The following is a 21,592-nucleotide window of genomic DNA, read 5'->3' as shown; positions in this document are numbered from 1 at the left end:
ATCCAATGAAAATAAGAGGCAATGGAAAGAAACATGGTAAGTATTTCTCCAATCAAAATGCAATCAAATTTTCCTAAGTTATGGGTCATGGAAGACATGAGAGCTAGAAGTATGGGATCAGCTAGGTGACAGAACTGAAGGACAGGGTTGAGGAATAAGGCAAAACTGAAGAATAATCAAGAATAACCAAGACACAGAAGCACACCACAGCTTTAAAATACCAAGTCCTTCAACCAAGGCTCAGCTGAAGGATCACTTAACCTCCCAGAGGTTATTATATGTACTATTGCTCCAGTGGATCCAATCAACAGTCAGTAGTGTCGGTCCAGAGTTTGAAAGTATGACTCTCCACCTGCATCAGCCATGCCTCTGATGGAGTGTGTTGCAGCTCATGAAAGTTTATGCCTTTTAGTAAAATGTGTTAGTCAGGAAAGGTGCTACCAGACTCCCCCTGAGTTTTGGCTACTCTAGAGCAGTGTTTTTCAAACTTGGCCATTTTAAGATGTGTGGATTTCAACTCCTAGAATTCCTCAGCCAGCATTCTGGGAATCTTTAAGTGGCTAAGTTTGAAAAACACTGCTCTAACCCAGTGTTTCTCAATCTTGCCAACTTTAAGATGTGTGGACTTGAACTCCCAGAATTACCCAGCCAGCCTTGCTGGCTGGGGAATTCTGGGAGTTGAAGTCCACACATCTTAAAGTTGTTAAGGTTGAGAAGCACTGCTCTAGACTAAAACAGCACTCCTACAAAACCTGGCATTTTGTGATTCATCGCAGAGAATGTGGCATAAGTAAACCTGTTAAATTTGGTTTTGCTCATTTCCTCATTTTTTAGAAGTCCTTTTGCAACTCATTTCCCATAATGTACCTTTTGTTGAAGAATTCAATACATGTATGCATTTTTCTCCATGGATTTCCCAATATTGCGCATACACACGCGCACACGCGTCCACACACACACATACTTTTGCAGTGCAAAGACGACAACAAAATTCAGACCAAGGTGAATACGGGTGTGTTGACTGTGCTTTTTTATTCAGTGTATTGAGGTGTTTTGTCAATACTTTGTATTTAGAAATAACATTAAATTACAAAGCATTTTAAAATGTTTATTCAGAGGCTGCAAAATATCATTCGGGGAAGTTTTCTCTGCCATTCCTTGTTGTTGTTGTTGTTCAGTCGTTAAGTCGTGTCCGACTCTTCGTGACCCCATGAACCATATTGCGCCAGGCCTTCCTGTCCTTCACTGCCTCCCTGAGTTTGCTCAGTTTCATGCTCATTGTTTCAGTGATGCTATCTAACCATCTCATCCTCTGCCGTCCTCTTCTTCTTTTGCCTTCAATCTTTCCCAGCATCAGGGTCTTCTCCAAAGAGATCTCTCTTCGCATTAGGTGACCAAAGTATCTGAGCTTGAGCTTCATTATCGATCCTTCCAATGAGCAATCAGGGTTGATTTCCTTTAAGATTGACTGGTTTGACCTCCTAGCAGTCCAGGGGACTCTCAAGAGTCTTCTCCAGCCTTGGCTGCCCACAAATCCAGGAAATTCTGACAGTTCTGTAATCTATGTTCAGAATATTCAGTAGATGAGATGATGTTAAAAAAGATGGAACAAAATTGCGGGGGGTGTTTTCATTCATTACTGCTAGCTAAAAAGAAAATATTACTAGATTTTCATCACCAAACACATCTCTGGTGGCAACAATGGGAAGCAGAATTCTGGAACAGAAGAACATTTATTGTGACCTAAAAGGACTTGTTAATTTGTACCTAAATTCAACAAATAAATTATTTTGTTAGGAGGGAGGGATTACATGTGCAAGAAGGGCCTGTTCGGTTATGACACTTGCTATAGAATCTATAATGCTATTTCAAATTTTTATTAAAATTCCATTTTAATAAAATAAGACATGTGCGTATACCCATTTTATCCTCTCCATGTGGATACTCACGTTCCATCAGGAGCTACTGATGATATTGTTTCTCTAGTTTAATCTTTGGCTTCTGAACACCCCCACCCCAGAAAAAAATCAGGAAAACTTTTTCTTCTTTTTCTTCTCTTTCGGAATGATTCATAAAGTGCTTTAAATATTCAGATACTGAAACCCTTTTCTCTAAATTGCCATGTACAAGGAAGACTTTTCTTAAAAGGTGCAAAAGACAGGCATCCACGGGGGGTGGGGGGTCGGAGGGGGATGACAACATTGGTTGCCCCAACATGCCCCTTTTGTTAATGCATTGTCTTGTCACCTGCATACATGGAAGAGGTGTCACAGCAGCACGGCGCTGCTTCTGACATTTTGACAAAAGTACTGGATCTTGCTGATGACTCTGGTGCCAGATGCATTTCTCCTCCAGGAACAACTATTATTTCCCAAGCAAAGAATGCCTCTTTTGCTCGAGACCTGCCTTATTGTCTTTATTTAGAGGCTGATGGATATGTTCCATCCTCTTACTTCTCTAGTTGAGCATCAAAAGAATAGGAGCCCAAAGGAGTGGACAGTGGTTTATTTATTTTTACACAGACTAGATTTAAGCCTCAACCTGTATAAAAAAATCTTTTAAATCCTCCCAGAGAGAACAGAGCTCCAGATTTTCTGAACCGCATTCAATTACTGGAAGTGAGTTAGAATATATTACCCCAGATTTTTAACAGAAAAAGGTGTTGGCTATTTCCAGAGCACCAGATATGGAGTCTGCACAGGCCTAATTGGATTACGAAGAACTCAAGGATTGCCAAGCTTTTTCAGAAAGTCAGAACAAGATGAAAGAAGCTGGCATTGGAAGAAAGTCCTCCTCCTAGCCCTGTGAGGGCCACCAAAGGACAATGCCAGTACAATAAAACTGAAAGAAAGCTTGTATTCTTCCTCATGAAATGATAGCAGTTCTGAATTCAGTCCAATGCATTTCATTTCAGAGACATTAGTGTAATTTCAAACCTTATATAAATTAAAATTACATGCTCACTTGAAGGAGTAAAACAAATGCCTGAATCTCCAAACTATCAAGACCCCTGAACTCAAGTAAGCCTCCTTAATAGCTTGCTTAGGCGTTGGAAGATGCTGGCTTATGAGTTATTTAAATCAGCACTTGTATTTTCAAATGGGAGCTAGAAAGCAACTAACCACAAAAGCTGATTGGTGCCAACCTCCATTTTGTTAACTCTGCATTCTCACTGTAAGCAGAAAATCTAACCCATCAAAAATAAGATGATTGGCATTTGACATAGTGATCAGCATTTATTATATGACTACAGAAAAGTTGTTTGTACCCTCCTTCAGTGGGCAGAGCCTTGCGGTCTGTCCCCAGTGTTATTCAAATAACCTTGGCTCAAGCAGATTGCATAGTCTCCACTCATAAATTGGGTCATGGGGAATTTTTCCCCTTCACTAATCTGTTTGGTTAGATGAGTCGCTAGAAGAATGCTCATCACATTTGCAGAGTATAAAAAACTGGTGGGATTGCTAACACCTCAAAAGATGGGCTCAAGGGTCAAAAGGATCTTGACAGACTTGAATATGGGACCTTATCCAACAATATGCAGTGCAAAGGTGAGAAATTTAAGGATCTGCACTGTAAAGCAGTGTTTCTCAACCTTGGAAATTTGAAGATATGTGGACTTCTGCTGGCTGGGGAATTCTAGGAGTTGAAGTCCACACATCTTCAAGCTGCCAAGGTTGAGAAACACTGCTGTAGAGGAATGCAGTGATAACCTTGACAAAGTTATGCAGAAGCATTTAAGGGGGAAGAAACAAGAACAACAGCTCAGTCCTGGGAAGGAAAATGTGTGAGAAAGAAATTCAAAATAACCCAGGTCTGATTCTGTTTGGTTTAAGAGGGGCAGACTTTCAAGATTCCGTTATTATACTATACAATATTAAAATAGCATTCCTGTAATCCATACACTGTCTGTTCCCTGTCCTGTCCTATCTCAAAGGGCTGACATGCACTTAGATGGGAAAAACCAGATGCATAGCTTACAAGATAGGGGGTATCTAATTCAGCAGTAGCAGTTAGAAGGATCTGAGTATCTTGGTAGACCACAGATTAAGCATGAGCCAACAGAATGCTGCAAGCGCCCAAAGAGCCAATGCAATCTTGGGCAGCATCAACAAAGGTATGCATAATGTCAAGACCACAGGAAGTGATAGTTTCACTCAGTGCTGCCCTGGTCAAACCACACTTGGAATACTGTGTCCATTCTGGTCTTTGCAATACATGAAAGTTGTTGAGGAACTGGAAAGAGTACAGAGAAGAGTGACAAAGATAATGAGGTCTTTCAGGCTAAATCTGATGGGTATATTAAACATACCCAGCTAAAACAACTGGATATGTTTAACCTAAAGGAGAGAAGGCTGAGGGGAGACATGATAGCAGTCTTCTGATACTTGTAGGGCTGTTAAAAAGAAAAGGAGGTGCATTTATTCTCTGTAGCATCTGAAAGTAGAACAAGAACCAACAGGTAGAAGGTTTATAGAGGAAGATCCAAACTCAAAATAAGGAGGGATTTTCTGACTGGGAGGCCTATTAAGCAGTGGAACAGCTTACCTCTTGGAATCATGGGTACTCTATCACTGGAGGTTTTCAAACAAGGTTTAGACAACCAATTGTCTATGATGTTCTGAGGTTTCCTGCCTTGGGAACATGATTGGACCAGAAGATTTCCAAGGGCTGTTCCAACCCTATCATTCTTGGGGTAAAAACACCAATCCAATCACAAACTATTGAATTTAACTCTACTTTTAACTGTAAACCATCAAACAGGATGCTATGAGCAAACCATTATACCAAATCCTCTTTAAGTTCTTAAAAGAACTCTAGTTCTGTAAATAGTGTTAAAAGGTGTTTTCCCCTCCCAGAAAGTAAAGAGGACAAAACAAGTTGTGTGTTTCTTCTTCTCTACCTCTGAGTTCAACATGTTTAGAAACTGTAGACATCTAATCTGAATTTTAAAAGAACCAGTGGATTATTTTTTATTATTATTATTTCTGTCTCTCTCCAGTCACAGGGCATATAGCACTTTCCTGTCCACCAGGCTTTGATGTAGCTTGAATTTCAGATTGGTTGAATCATTTTTTTCAGAGAACTGTCACATTCCCCTGGAATAATTAGGACCTAATATGCCTGGAGCAGAGCTGAAGGCAGAACTCTTATCAAAGAGGGCTTTCACTGTGGAAAGACCAATACTGCTCCTTCCCTTCCATAATTCTCATCAACCTCAGGATATGATAGTTCACATCCAATGCTCATGTCTCAGCTTGGAGCCTCCTTCCTTCCTTCCTTCCTTCCTTCCTTCCTTCCTTCCTTCCTTCCTTCCTTCCTTCCTTCCCTCCCTCCCTCCCTCCTTCCTTCCTTCCTTCCTTCCTTCCTTCCTTCCTTCCTTCCTTCCTTCCTTCCTTCCTTCCTTCCTTCCTTCCTTCCTTCCTTCCTTCCTTCTTTCTGTACAGGGCTTACAGCTAGCTCCAATCTATTGATTTGGAACTGCTCCAGTCAACCAATTTGAGGAGAAGGAGAAGGACACAAGTCAAGGATATGTTTTGAATATTGGCCTTCACAGTTTCAGCTAGAGAAGGAATCACCAAGAAGCCTGTAAGAATATGACTGCCATCCAAGTAGCAGCAGGGAGGAAAATTGCAGCTGATCATCCTGGAGGAATCAGGTGTACTAGGAGAGAGTCAGTAGGAGCCTCCTTGAACTGGCCTTCACTTTGATAGAATGAAGATACATGGCCTTCTCCGCCTTGCCTACACTACTGCCTTCCAGAACTATCTTGGGTTACATCAGCCCCTCTTCACTTCTCTTACTTGTTTCAGAACCCAAACACTGGCTGGTTATGGACCATGTTTCCTGCCTCTGACTCTCTGAGTTCCCATTTGCTATATGTATTTGGGATTTACTACATCTTGTTTTGTATTTAGCTGTTTCCTTTGGACCCTGCTGAGCTCTAACACCCACTTAAAAGTATATTAACAGAGGAACAACCAAAAGGCTGGTCCCTATATAACAAATGTGATTGTATTTTTTAAAAGTAACAGGCACATATGCTTTAAAATGACATCAAGTTCTCTTTGTGTTCTGATTTTTTTTTAAGTTTATGCACAAAGGCATTATTTGAAGCAGCATCCATTTCTTCTTGTATGGTGCTTGCCTAAATGCACGCTGAATTGCTTGAATGTGCTTCTGGAGCTGACGCTGGCCTTTTCCTTGAGCTGAATGTTTACAGAAGAACACATCACTGTCATTAATAATGAGGGTGATTGTGGGGAAATAGTACCTACTGTAAATGGTCAATGAAAAGGTCAACTGCTAAGGATAAAGCATGTAACATCAAGTCAGTTAATCAAGCAGAAATGTGGCACGGAGAACATACTGTCACCATGACTGACGGGAATATATACAGTGCTCCCAAGCCATCCGATAATTCTAAACAGCATTACCACTTACTCATTGATCAAAGAAACCAAGAGCAGCACAGGCAGCACGTTAGTTGACATAAAGAATGTCCTTATTTAAGTCACTGCATGCCAGGGTAACACTTTCATAGACTAACGCTTGTATGCTAGAAGCCAACATATCACAAGCTCAGAAGGAAGGGGGCAAGGACAGGGCCATAGACATCCATTCCTAACTGTGATGATACCAAAATGAAAAATGGGCATCGTGAGTCACAACGCAAGCCCTGTTGTTCTCTATTTGCATCATACCACTGCACGCCAAATAAGTAAGAGGTGGAATTTGCACTGTGATGTTACAATGCCTGCCTGCCTTCCTGGCAGGTGCCTATATGTAGAACAATTCTCATGGACAATTGATTTTATGGACGTTTCTGGTGGAGTACTGTCCAGAGGAAAACAAAGAGAAAGAGAGAGACAGAGAGACAGAGAGAATGTCTTTTATGATGTTCATCTTGTATCTACTTAACATTTAAAAGGAAGCCATTGTCATAGAATATGAAATTATAAGCGACTCTCCTTATTGTTCCTCCACCTAACTTCTCTTAACTATTCCTGTTGTTCAGTGAGCTCACTGCCTGGAAACTGGCTACCTTATATCATTTCAACAATCTCTGCTTTCCTCAGAAATAAGGTGTCATTCAATCATCCACAAAGGGCAATCAGTAACTCTCAGGAGACATTCCTTGCAATCTGTTGAACACCCACTCCATCAGAACACACAGCTTCTGTTCACTCTTCTTTTCCTTGTCTTTTCCTCCTAACAAACTCTCCTGACAAATTCCTATTTATTCTCCCTGTTAGCTCACTCACCCTGTGCGTGTGCGCGTGCATGAGTGTTTATGTACATGAATATATATCAACCGTTGCCTTAAGGGATCTTCCAATAGCATTTCTTTGCAAGAACTCATTTGTAAGATCAATTCTCTTTTGAGCCATTAATGAAGACATTTGTCATAGGACCTGACATGTCAGGGCCTAATTATAACAACGGTTATTTTCTTCCAGCTGCCTGAACCACAGGATATAGAGTTGCTTTTTAGTTCATAAGGATTGATCAACTTTCCTGCTCGGTGTGGCGGTAGATTTTTTTCACCAGCTTGCTCTGCGTTGCAGAAGAGATATAGAAACATCTTTTTCTTTAAGAACCACATTCATTTGGACATGTAATGCTGTGAATCAAAATTAACATTTCAGGAGGACACGTATAGCAGTGATTAGAGCAGTGTTGTCCAAACTTGGCCACTTTAAGATGAGTGGACTTCAACTCCCAGAATGGCATGGCTGGCTGGGGAATTCTGGGAGTTGGTCCACTCATCTTAAAGTGGCCAAGTTTGGACAGCACTGGATTAGAGGGTTATATGATACAAATAGGCAGGAAGAGAGTTTGTTTTTTTCTTTAAAAAAAAACATGTTAAATGATTTTTAAATACAGTTTCTGTATGTCCCATTGGTTGGAAACTGCTGACAGTTTTTGGCAAAGGTGATCTGGTGGGCCTTTGCAGTCCACATAAACTAAATTTGGGGGTTATATCTGGCTTTGGAGTTTCAGATCTGGGGCTTTAAGGGATATGCATAATATGAGGCCCCAGAGGTGAAGGTAACCTCCAGGGATTTAAATACACCCCTCATAGCCCCTTGAAAGGTTGATTTTAATTTATCAGTTCTAATCTGGCAGAGGAGTAAAATAATGAAGAGATGAGGAGTAATCATATTGACTGGTTTAAATTAATTAATTTAGTTCACAATGCAGTAGAACGTACCCACAATACAACACAGAGTGACCGGTGTGCCACACAAAGGCTGATTCTTTGGACAAGCCATCCATAAGAGTAATCTCTGAGAGGCCACATGGCAGTGGTGGATGGGACTAGAAGGGGAAAAATGGTTGAACGGTTCTCTCTGGCTTTGTCTCTTTTTCTAACATGTGCCTTCATTTCTTTCTTCCTCTAGCTGGGGGTCTGAGATAATTGCTTACAAATTAGACTTTCTAGGAAACTGATGATGATCCAACATGGAGTATAGATTAGCCATGCCTGGCATAGAAGGGAAGATATTGAAGCAGAAAACACTGAAGATTATTTTTCTCCTTCTCCATCATTTACTCTACCCTTGGCCTTATATTCTACTGCCCACGAACTAATCAAAGATAATTTCCAAAAATAGCTCCTGAATTGAAGGGTATGGCCACTTTTTGAAGCAGACCCTGGCCTCAAGTTAATATTAATTAGAGCTCTGAAATGGGAATTAAAATTATCTATTTTACCACCAACTGAGATAAATCAATATTTAAGATTCTAAAATAGTGCTCTTCCTCCCAATGTGAAAATTCAGGATGTTCAAGAGATTCGGTGCAGAGAATTCCAGGTACATTTCTAACAGGCAGTTCCAAAACCATGATGGAATGAGGATTAGCCCAAAGTACTTAAACAGGAGTTGTTGATTTTGTAAACTCAAACATTTCAACCCTGAAAATGTGTGCAGTAAAGTGGCAAAAAAGTCAAGATGGAGGTTGCATCAGTGCAATTGAAGACTCACCCCTTCTGTATGTATGTCCATGTTGCACAGAGGTATAAAGGGATGGGGCTTGAGTTATGCTGTCACAACTACCATCTTGACTCTTTTACCCTTTCCCTCCCTAGGCTTCACTGCATAATACTTCTAAGTAGACAATCTTTGCCCCAGATGACCAGGAATTCTGCCTTTTAAAGCCATACATTTAATTTAATGGGTAGATTGATTGATTGATTGATTTATCTGACTGACTGACTGACTGACTGACTGATTGATTTCTATGGCTGCCCATCTGAACAAGTAACTCTTGTTGAGTGATCATAGTTCACTTTCTTGGCCTGCATTTTACCAACGGAAATATTGAGCCCAGGTCATTAAAATGGATTGGACTCCATGTTTGCTGAAGAAGAATGTGATCAGTAGAGAGCATCTTGTGATTTTGAAGAGCTGAAAGGAGGTGTTTATTTGCTGTTGTTTTTTTACATGAGGTACTTGGGCTATTATAATTACCAAAAGAAAGGGAGAAAAGCTGAAACTGACTTTTCCAACAAGCCATTGTCTTTCACCAGCTCCAACTGAAAAAACATTTTATGTGAGCTGTTTATTTCAAGAGGCCATGGGAGGAGAGGCAGAGGAATTTACCTCACGGCTTGGGCATATGTCTGAAAATGCTCCAAGGTTGGCTTCTGTGTCATGATAAAGCTATGTCAGCAATGAAGGTTTTAAGATAGAGAAGCCACGCAGGCACAATATTAAATGTCAACCTGTCATCATTTTTGCAATGTAACAAGCACAGTGACTCTTGGTCAGGTCCTGGAAAACTCAACAGTATCTCTATCGACTTGCCACCAAACCTTTAGATTACAAGTTCCTTGATCACCGACAGGAAATGAAGTTCACCTTGAATTACAGCAAACTTTCGCTGACCTGTTTCATTGCCTGAGCAATAGGGTGGGTGACATCTCCCAGCTTACCCAGGGAAGATTAAATTTTCTAATTTCTCAAGGACAAAACTCCTACCTCACAATGACAGAAAGGGAAGACTAGGGAGCAGTCCAAGTGAGAATTGTAACAGTTGCTATATGCATGCATTCCTAGATTTATATCCTGCCTTTTGTGACAGGAGCTCAGGGTGTAGTGCTTCCTCCTCCTATTCCCCCCACAGCAACAGCCCTATGAGGTAGGCTGGTTTGAGAGAGAAGCTCAAAATCCTCAGGAAGCTTCCATGAATGAAGAAGGATTAGAATTCAGATCTCCTTCATCACTACACCGTACTAGCTCTTGTGCTGAGGGACTGACCCAAAATCATTCAGAAGCTGGGTCTCCCTGCTCTGAGTCCAGCATCTTCGTCACTACACCACAAGACCAGTATACCTCCATATTGGCTGCATGGAGGATCATCAGGGGCATCCATGGGGGGAGGGTCAAAAAAGTCAAGATGAATCACTAGTGATTGAATCCCTGCCCCCTTTTTATGTAAGGTGTGATGCAGGTAAAAAAGGGGTGGGGCTTCAGCTGCACAGCCCTGGCTGTGATCTTCACTTTTTTTACCTCACTGTGGATGTTCCTGAAGATCACAGCTTAAAATATAAAGTTTTGCTCTGCTCATCAGGAAGGGAGGAGGAAAACTCTGAGGAGCAAAAGAGGGTGTATATGGGGAATTGTCAGTTAGGATGGTGGTTGAGGTAAAAAAGATAGTTGAAGTTTCTTGAAGGAAAAAAAAAGAGCAGAGTCACCTTGGAGAGGAAAAGGATAAGACTGGGGAGCTGTGTTAAATTCTTATCTTGGGTCATGCTTGTTCACAGTTGCTATTTTTGTGGTTTCACATTTGTGTCTAATTACATTGAAACATTGTTCTGTGAATAGTGTTCACACTGCTCATGAGGACCACTCCTTCTAAGCATCACACATGGGTTGTGATGGACTGGAATGGAGGAAGGGAGGTGAAAACGGTGCTCTCATCTCCAAAGCAACGCTCTGGAGATAAGCGGAGAAAGCTGGCGCATCCCTAAACATTCCAGAAGATAGTAGAGAGTTGTGCCTGGGAACTACTGGTCAGTCTGAAAAGATTGATGTCAGGCCTAGCCCAAGGAACTCCTGGAGACTGTGTAGGTTCAATCAGCAAGGTTTATTAGCTAGCGCTTATTTACAGAATCTTTTCAGACTGACCAGTAGTTCCCAGGCACAACTCTCTACTGGAATGTTTAGGGATGCGCCAGCTTTCTCCGCTTATCTCCAGAGCGTTGCTCTGGAGACGAGAGCACCGTTTTCATCCCCCTTCCTCCATTCCAGTCCATCACATGGGTAGGGCCAGTCATTGAGTCTGCTCACATGCAACAAATCTAGGGCTGCCATATTGGAGTTGCAAAAGCTTGAGGGATTAGCAGATGATAGAAAAGAGAACTTGGTCTCATCTAGTAGTCACCTGGATTTTTGCAGTCTAGATATCATAGTCCTAAACAAACCATAGGACCACAGAATTGTAGAATCATAGGGCTGAAAGATACCTTGGAGATCATCTAGTCCACCCCACTACCCAGGGCAGGAATCCTCATACATCCCAGACAAATGGCTGCCCAGCCTTTGCTTGAAAGCCTCCAGAGATGGAACATCTACTCTCTAGCAGCAGAGTGTTCCATCACATAACTGTATTCATGATTTGCATTCATGGTTAGGAAATTCCTCCTTATTTCAAGTTTGGATCTCCTTCTGTAAACCTTTCACCAGCTGGTTCTTGTCCCACCCTCGGACATCATAGAGAATGAATCCACCCCCTGGTCTGTGTGACAGCCCTTCAAATTTTGGAAGATTGCTTTTATGTTTCCTTTTAGTCTTCTATTCTGCAGGCTAATCACACCCAGTTCTTGTAGCCATTCTTCATAGGCTGTGGCCTCCCAGCCCCTCACCATCTTTGTTGCTCTTCTCTGCACTCCTTCCCATTCCTCAACATCCTTCTTGTATTGTGGTGACCAAGACTGGACACATTATTCCAGGTGTGGTCTGGCCAGTGTAGCACAAAATAGAGCTATCACTTTCCATTATCTCCACATTATACCTCTGTTGACGCAGCCCAAGATTGCATTGGCTCTTTGGGCATCTGCAGCACACTTCAGTCGATCGGAGACTAGAATTATAAAGATGGAAGGGGCCATTGAGACTCAATGCAGGAATCCAAATTAAAGCTGTTCAGAGTCTACCTGAACACATCTAATATTTATATCTCTCTGGGCAATTGGCTCCACGGTCAAATTTACTTGTAATAAGTAAAGGAAGGTTTTCCTTTTGTTTTATGCTAGAGAAAAGACATTCTCTCTCTTATTGCCTTTGAAATATTTTTGGTTGGCACTTGATCAACGGGCTAGGAATGCTGAGAGACAAAGAGGAAGGGGGTGGGATATTGGTTGTACCTGAAATACAATGTGCCAATTTGGGGGCATTTTTTAAAAATTGGAAATCGATAGAAAATACAAGAGGACAGCTTGATGCATGAATCCCAGCTGTATGTGAGATCTGAAAGGTGCTCACATTTTTCGGTAAATTGAAGTAATTTGGGACAGATTGTCATTCATATGAGGTGAAACAGAGGGCTCTAACTCTTCTTGTCTCAATTCAAAACCCTCCATGCAGGTCTGACCTTTATTGATCTGTCTGAAGCTCTGCTTGCTATGATTTGTAGAACTTTAGAAGCCATATCAGAATAAATACAATAATAAAATACAATAAAATAAAATAAAAAATACAGCTTATATGTAATGGCAGGGTAGGAAAGGAAAGGAGGCCTGAATTTGATGAGGCTTCACTTCAACTCAGAGTGATTTTTTTTGCAATTGGATTATCAGCAGTCACCCCAGTTACAACATCTCGGGTGGATGATGGTGAGATCATGGAGGAGAAAAAAAAGGGGGGGCAGGATATTCGAGTCCCCTCCACACCTCTCCTCCCTGTCTCCAACTCTATTTCCCTGAGCATTTCCAATAAACCTGAAAATGGAAGCATTGCCCCTTTTTTATGTCTATGTGTTCCTGTATTCTAATCATCTTCATGGAAGATATTAAATGCATTGGATGAAGCAGAAAGGAACTCTTGCAGGGTTAACCCACCTTCAATGTTTTTGTATGTTTTAATTTTCAAAATTGGTTTATCCGTGGATGGCACATTTTTCATGGTATTCTGGTTAAAAATGTGAGGGCTGGCTAATCCATGGATGGGCTTATCCACAAGTATATACAGGGTATATGGGTACTTTAAAAAAGTATTATCATATATAGTCACAGATAAACCCATCCACGGATAAGCCAAATCCAATTTTGGGATGTATTTTGGCACCTAAAATTCTTGGTTTATCCATGAAGATATGCAGTAAAAAAGAAAGTTATCCTGACCCAATGTAGTTGAAATGTGCCTTCTCTGGAGTAACACCTGCCCTCTGGAATGAGGTTCCCCACCCAAGATCTGGATCCCCCTCTCACTGGTGTTTCAACGGGGTTTGAAGACCTGGCTGTTCTCCCAGGCCTTTAGCAAGGCTGAGTGAAGCCCTCTTGGATCGTGTTCTTTTTTCTGTTCCTGTCCAGTTTCTGTCATCTTTGATATCTTTTATTCTTTATTTTTGTTTCTTACTGTTTTTTTTATTTATTTATTTATTTATTTATTTATTTATTTATTTAGTGAACTGCCCAGAGTCATTGGGAATCCAGTGCCATACCAATTCTAATAAATAAATAAGTAAGTAAATAAATAAATAAATAAATGTGCGCCAGAAGAAGAGTTGTTTCTACCTGGCACTTCCTGTAGGGATTGTACCATAAAAGTAAACAAAGAAGCTGAATTTATCTGATTTTGAAAGTGATCCCTGATTGGCTAGGCTTACCAATAGCACACATTTCCTTTAAATATCCATCTCAATTTCTCTGGAATTCAGCATATTTATTCATTTACTTATTTACTACAGTGATGAAGCCTCCCAACTCAAACAATGTGACTTTGAGTGGCATACAACAAAAAACAAACAAAATTTTTTTTAAAAACCACATAACATTAAAAAATATACAATATATAAGTACAAAATATAAAAATGGCAATTAAGCATCATAACAGAACAACCAAAAGGGGACTCCACTCAACTGCCCTCTAATGCATAAGGGAAAAGCCAGGTCATAACAACTTTTCCAAAGGTGAACAGTAGTAATGATGTTTGTAGATAGCTAAATCTCACTGAGTGCAAACCATGTTGATACATCACCTCCAATAGGTGCTTCCTGATTGGTTTGGACTCCTTTAAGAGATATTTGAAATGGTCTGGAGCCTTATTCAAGAAACTATTTATTGTGGGGTTCTTGGTGTTCTCTGAGCTTGGTTGTTTGCTTGCAGACATTTCATTACCCAATTAGGTGACAACATCAGTGCATCACCAGCACCCTGATGATGTTACCTGGTTGGGTAAGAAACATCAGCAAGGAAACAACCAAGCTCAAAGAGCACCAAGAACTCCACAATTCAACCCTGAGAATATTCTCTTCTATTGAAACTATTTATTATTACATAGCTGTGAAGAAAAGAATGGTTACAAACCAGAAGGAGGGAAAGGAAAGGAAAGGAAAGGAAAGGAAAGGAAAGGAAAGGAAAGGAAAGGAAAGGAAAGGAAAGGAAAGGAAAGGAAAGGAAAGGAAAGGAAAGGAGATAGGGGAGTGGAGGAGAGGAGAGGAGAGGAGAGGAGAGGAGAGGAGAGGAGAGGAGAGGAGAGGAGAGGAGAGGAGAGGAGAGGAGAGGAGAGGAGAGGAGAGGAGAGGAGAGGCGGTGGTAATGGGTGTCTGAACACCAAACCACAGGCAAGAGATAGAACTGAGAAATTTTGGGTGGGGAGTCTCCTTTCCATGAATACTTCTGAGATAACTTTCAAAGCTGAAGACACAATAATGGCATTAATCGTGTTACAGTTTCCATGCTGTCACTTTAACAGGCAAAACATCTGTTTGGGGATTAGGGTCAATGATTCAGGTCTCTCACTTTCTGATACTGTCAAAGCTGACAAAAGCCAGAAGCTGCTGGGCCGGAAGGTAGGTGAGATACATGAGCAGATCTCACGGCTGTTATGTATACATGTCTTTAGCTTGAAGCCAAAGTGTCTTCTTTACTATGTCACAAATAGTTAAAGCAAAGACATTTGGAAAAAACATGATACTTGAATGTATCTTGTCCATCCATTCAGCGACACAGGAACTCTCTTTGAACCTATGTATTTTTGGGGCAAGATGAGAAACTGTTAGTTAATTATAGATCCTGGTCTCCCTCTTACATCTGAAAACATTGCATGAATCTTACCAATAATCTATATATGCCAGATGATTGGTTGGTCTAAAGTTCAGACAATTATCAGGGCAGATTCTTGCAACAAAATTAATAGGAAGAAATGTCAGGACAGAAATGCCAGACTGTTGCCAGAAGGATTCAGATCTTTTCTTTATGATGGCAGATGATTTCTCATCAGTGCTTTATCTGGGAAAACCCTGAAAAACTCATCACTGATGGAGCCAGACCCAAATCATTTTGAGCCATCTGCCAGGGTAAGCACAAAGATACAAGAAGCATGTTAGAAAGACATCTACAATTCTTTCATGTTTCTTCTCTTTCAAAACAGATTGGGTAGCCTGGGTCTGACATCTCCAGCATAAATATGCTAGAATTTGCAACAAAAGCTGCTGTATGGAGCATTGAAGTTCAAGACAACATCAATTTAACATCTTCCTGAATTTATCTTTCTCCATCATATTCTACAAAAAGGGATGCAATATTCTTACTGCTTGCAACCCGAGAAAATGTTTCTTTGATTGTGAAGAGGTAGCAAGGGGAAACTGCCAAATACCTTTCCTGTGTGGATTGGCCTAGATTTTTTAAATATTTTTTTTAAAATAATAATTTAAAAAACTTATGCCATTCATGGAACATTATTCCCAATGCATCTTCCCCCCAAATGATGCTGATATGAACGGTGCAGACTCCAATGTTCAGCTTTTGAAAACATCTTGTTTGCCCCATAAGCATTCTGTTTAGCAACATCTTTCTAAGAATTCAGGAAAAAAAATCCACATGCATGTTTTTGATTTACTTCCAGTTGCCCAACTGGTACATCAAAAATGGTGGGCCTCCAGGCTTCAAGACCCTCCCCCAATTTAACGGATTGCATCTTCTTTAATGGGACAAAGATATGGGAAAAACAGTTCAATAGCCTCAATCTGCCCATTCTCCATTACTTTCTCAGGGACTCTTGTCTGAGCATCTGAAAGCTACTTCCATTTGCGCTCATATGGATCCTCAAGTCAACAACTGAGATTTTGTTCTGGTTACCAAATGCAGCTCAGCAGCTATTCTACTATGAAGAGAGAAAGAGGTAATCATTTAAAGGATGTGGATCATGCCACACCTTTTAATTTTTTCCAATTCTGTGATCCTAATGAAAATGAAGTAGGAAAAACATGCAGGGCAGAGCTTCTAGAATTCGTTGCAACCTTTTATACAAGTTCTACTCTAGATGATCAGGGTGTTAGTGGAGAGATCTGACTTAGAATGGAGTATTTGCCATCTTGCTGAGCCCAACTGCCTCTATCATAGGGATAAATTGAGGGAATTGGATGGGGTGGGGGGTTCCCTAGTCCATTCTTGAACTTGGTCTTTCATTTGCCGGCTTCTCCCCTGACACCAGCTTTGATCATCTCTAGTGTTAGTGAGATGGTTAGTGAGATAGTTAGATAGTGAGATGGTTAGATAGCATCACTGAAGCAATGAGCATGAAACTGAGCAAACCCAGGGAGGCAGTGAAGGACAGGAAGGCCTGGCGCAATATGGTTCATGGGGTCACAAAGAGTCGGACATGACTTAATGACTGAACAACAACAACAAGTGTTTGGAGAGTTATCCTACTGATGAACCAACAGACACCCTCCTTACATGATTTCTTTCCAATATGTATTGGGTTGGTATAACAAGCCAGGGAAAAGAATCCTTTCCATCCAGTTCAGACCATTCCCAAACTATGCACACACTTAAGAGAAAAAAGAAGTAGACTTTATTGCACATAAAGTTGTAACCCTTTGTAGAGCAGACTTCGGTTACTTGTCAGAAGGAACTGTGTGGCCATGGCACTCAACTCTGGAGCCTATGGGTGAATCTCAATATCTGATAATTTGATTAGGATTTGATAGGTTAACCCCAGTGTTTGTCAAACCTAGCAACTTTAAGATGTGTGGACTTCAACTCCCAGAATGCTGGCTGGAGAATGCTTCCTTTTTACAATCAGTATTTACAATATACAGTATTTACAATATAGGTTTTACACAAGCCATTTATTGTTTGTGCCAGAGATATTTGAATAGCTTGCCTCCAATCACTCCAGAATTTAGCAGCCATTTTCCCCTCCCAAGTTTAGGATTTAAACTGATAAAAGGAGTACTTTTATCCAAATGACAGAATCAAGAAGACGAGCTGATCTGGGTGCTACAGTTAGAAAGAGTTTCTTTAAAACATCTCAGATATTCTCTCATTAACAAGGCATGATGCAAAACATTGCTATCACCCCCAAAGGGAAACAGAAAGTCACTTGCTTTTCTTCTGCAGTGGAAGCTATGTGATTTTGCAGAAAACAGAGGACAAGTTTGAAAAATTCTCAACCGAAGCACAGACTGATTCATTGAGCACTAAACCTGAGCAGACTTTCTGAACTGCACTGCTCCGTTGCTCTCTAATTGGATATCAAAGAAGGTTACTGCAACGGTTTGCTATTTTGCTAGTCTGCAAATAAACACAGTATAATTATCTTACATCATATACTTCACTGGACTTGAGATTATAATTATAATCTCTTTTTTTTCCTCTTTGTATCCCTAAATATAGGGGGGAAACTGCAAAGAGAGTCAGAATGACATAGCCCATTATGATGGGATATAAAAAGCAAGTATTGAAAAACTGGGATAAAGTGTAATTAGACATAAAGTGTAGCCAACCATGTATTTACTGTGTTTATTACAATGCGGGATAACAAGTCACAGGAGATGGAAATACATTCCAGCTATAATAAAAGTCACCAATAAATTCTGCACAGCGGAGCAACTCTTAAAAGTAACTAGAGGAGAAGTTGGCTGCCTTACTTTTTCCTCTTCTAAAGTGTTGCTTTCCTGCTTCCTGGTGGGAAATTTTTTCACACAGATATCATTGGTTTTCTTAAGAAAGGAGGTTTAAAAAAAAAAAAAAAAAGCATAGGTATTGCCTAGTTTAAGAATGAATTCCATACCCAAAGTATGCCCTTAAATCAAATTTGTATGTAATCCAAAACAGTATTGTATTTTATTTATTTATTTATTATTAAATTTATATGCCGCCCATCTCCCCCAGAGATTCACCAGCATGGCTGGCTGGGGAATTCTGAGAGTTGAAGTCCACACATCTTAAGGTTGGCAAGGCTGAGAAATACTGATAGGGGCAATAAAATAAAGCAGCTTAAAATACTGAAACAAGTATGACATTTACACATTAAAATCAGTAACATTAAGAAGCCATTACAATTAAATGCTTGGTAAAAAAAATGTGTCTTTGCCATTTTCCTAATTACTGGGAGAATGGGGGCCAAGCACACCACCTTAGAAAGAATGTTCCACAGCCTGGGATCCAGTGGTATCTGCAAGAAAGGTCAAAAAAAGGAAGACGGATTTTGCAACTGTGCAACTGAAGTCCCACCCCTTTGTAGTCCATATGATGCTAATGCACATATAAGAGGACAGGGCTTTGATGGTAGGGTTGTAGCTGCCATCTTGACTTTTTTGACACAGACACCCCCACAGACACCCCTTTTGGGAATCGCACAGGAAAGACCTCTCCTGCAAACCAGATTGCCAAGCTTTTAGCAGCAGGTAAATATTAAAAAGGGCCCTTCCTACTCAATCTAAATCCTGGGCAGTTCATAGCTGCAAAGGCGGTCTCTCCATTTAATGAGAGTTTTGGACAGATTGGCTGGGTTTATGCAATACGCTACACCGTAAATGTTTTTTGCATTTACTACACTGCTGCTATAGCTTCAGTGATGGGAGCTAATTATCAACATCTTTGTTGTGGACAATAATTATAACAACTAATCCTGCTGGCAGAATTATCATAAGTGGGATGTTGCCTTTCACATGTGCATTAGGGATAATTTCATCAGGACATCTCTATTAAGTGGATAGCAGCACTATTTTAATTGTTGCCTGGACACATCCTAGTCTACCCAATATTGACCCGAGACAGCCAGGCAAACTATGGCAGGAGAGAATCTCACGCTTAAACCCCTAATGACATATGAGGCTCAGCAAAGTCTTTGCAGCTGACATTCCAAGCTTATTAAATGCTTTTTGCTAGTTTGTTTGAAGCATGAGTAGAAATGAGATGAGCTTAATGTTACCATATTAAATCAAGGGGGGTGGGGAATCATGGAATTTTCCTGCTTTTTATAATAGCAGAATTTAATGAAAGCTAGAGAAAAAAGCACATATACAAGTTATTGTAAATTGACATCTTGTGTTTATATATTTTTTTTTCCAGAAACCAATGGTTTCCCTAATTGCTTGTTTTGCAGATAGCTTAGAATTCAGTTCCCCAAATTCTTAGGTACCTTTGGAAGTTTATTTTAGTAAATCCAGTCAATGTCATCCACAGTTTTGGAGAATGCATAACAATATGGACCTGAATTCTAAATACCTCAAGTTCTTTCTTTGCACATGTGTGGGGCATCAGTTCCACTGATTGCCAGGAATTTACTTGATTTATCTACCAAAATGTTTAAACTACCCAATAGCCAAAGTTTTCTGGGCAGTTTGCAATAAAGCACACTAAAAAAAAAAAAATCATACATATAGAAATGCAAAATAAAAATAAGCACATAAAGGAGGCAGCTGCAAGGTGGTCATTCAAAATCTACAAGGATGTGAATAAAAACGCAGTTAAAATACAATTAAAAGCCAGTTAAGAAGCCTGGGAAAATAGAACAATCTCTATCTGAGACCAAAATAATGCTAGTATGGACTCCAGTTGACTCTTTCTGGGGAGGGAATTCCATAAATGGGCTACCACCATAGACAACTGTCTCTCCCTTGTAGAGACCTATCTTACCTCCTTTGGTGGGACAACCTGGAGGAGGGCCTCATTAGAAGATTTTAAGGTCTCGGTAGGTACATACAAGAGAAGGTGTTCCTGGTCCTAAGCTATTTAGGCCTTTAATGGTCAAGGCCAGCATTTTGAATTGGATGCCGAAATGGACTGGCAACCAGTGTAGATGGCGAAGAAGTGGGATACAAAGAATGTTCATATCAACCCGTCCCAGTGAGCAGTCTAGCCACTTTATCTGGAACCAACTGAAGTTTCTGGACCATTTTCAAGATAGCTCCATGCACAACACATTGCCATAATCCAACTGGGAAGTTACCAGAGTGTGAAAATTGTTACAAGGCAGTCTTGGTCCAGAGAAGGTTGCAGCTGATAAATCGGCTGAAGCTGATCTGATCATTCTGTGCCACCAAGGCCACTGGGCCTCTAATGACAGTGTTGGATCTAGAAGCATTTCTAAACTGCCAACCTGCTCTTTTAGGTAAAGGTGGACCCTTCCAGGACAGGCAGGACCATTCAGCTGGATAGATTCATCACCCACAGACTGTATCTCCATCTTGTCTGGATTGAGACTCGGTGTATTGGCCCTCATCCAATACATTACCTTACCCAAACATTGGCCCAGAATGCCTTACCTGTGTTAGGTGAAAAGAAGAGGTAGAAGTGGGTGTCATCCACATATTGATGGCACCTTAGCCCACATCCCCAGAAGACCTGTCCCAGTGATTTCATGTACGTGTTTAAAACCTATGGGATAAAATGGAGCCCTGAGGGATTCCATAACCCAACTACCAAGCGGCATAAGAGTTAATCCCCCAGCACCACCTTCTCAAAATGACCATCTAAGTAGGAGTGGAACCACTGTAAAATAGTGCCCTATAGTAGTACTCTATCCCATTCTCCCCCACAGTCCATTGCTTAAATAATAGAACAAAAGATGGGGAGAAGGCAGCTGAGGATGACTGGGTGAAGGGATAGCCAGCAAGGTAGTAAATAGCATTGGTCATAGAAGGGATGAATGGAGGTAAGTGGAAGCTGATGTAAGGGGCAGGTGAAGGACACAGCAATAACAGTCAATTTGGGATTGGGTTGGTGAGTAGGACTCTTTCTCTCAGTTTGGACAGCTCATCTAGCAATAATGGAGTGAAGCAGAAGCAAAATCAATCAAGTCTTAGGTGAGATAGCTCCACCTATTGATGGATATAAGAAGGAAATTGAGTCAGGATAAACATCCAATCAGGGTCCAATCATGACTGTGAGCAGTAGATACTACTTGAATTTCCGGGGGGGGGGGGGGATAAAACTAAAAGAACAGTATGACTTTCTAATATTTGGGGAAAGGCTCTTGTATTGCTGTACCATATCCAGTTCTTCCTAAAAACTGCTTAGCAGGTTGATGCTTTTCCCCAAGACAATTTGTTTGGTATGGACACTGTGGGGACACCATGGTCATATTGCATTCATGACCTCCATTTCTATCCAAATATTGGAGCCATTAAAAAGAA

This window comes from Python bivittatus, unplaced genomic scaffold (genome assembly GCF_059951505.1).
Source record: "Python bivittatus isolate LINGU-HERP-01145 unplaced genomic scaffold, Pbiv_v1 ctg000690_np1212, whole genome shotgun sequence".
Taxonomy (NCBI): Eukaryota; Metazoa; Chordata; class Lepidosauria; order Squamata; family Pythonidae; genus Python; species Python bivittatus.
Note: the sequence above shows the minus strand (reverse complement) of the source record.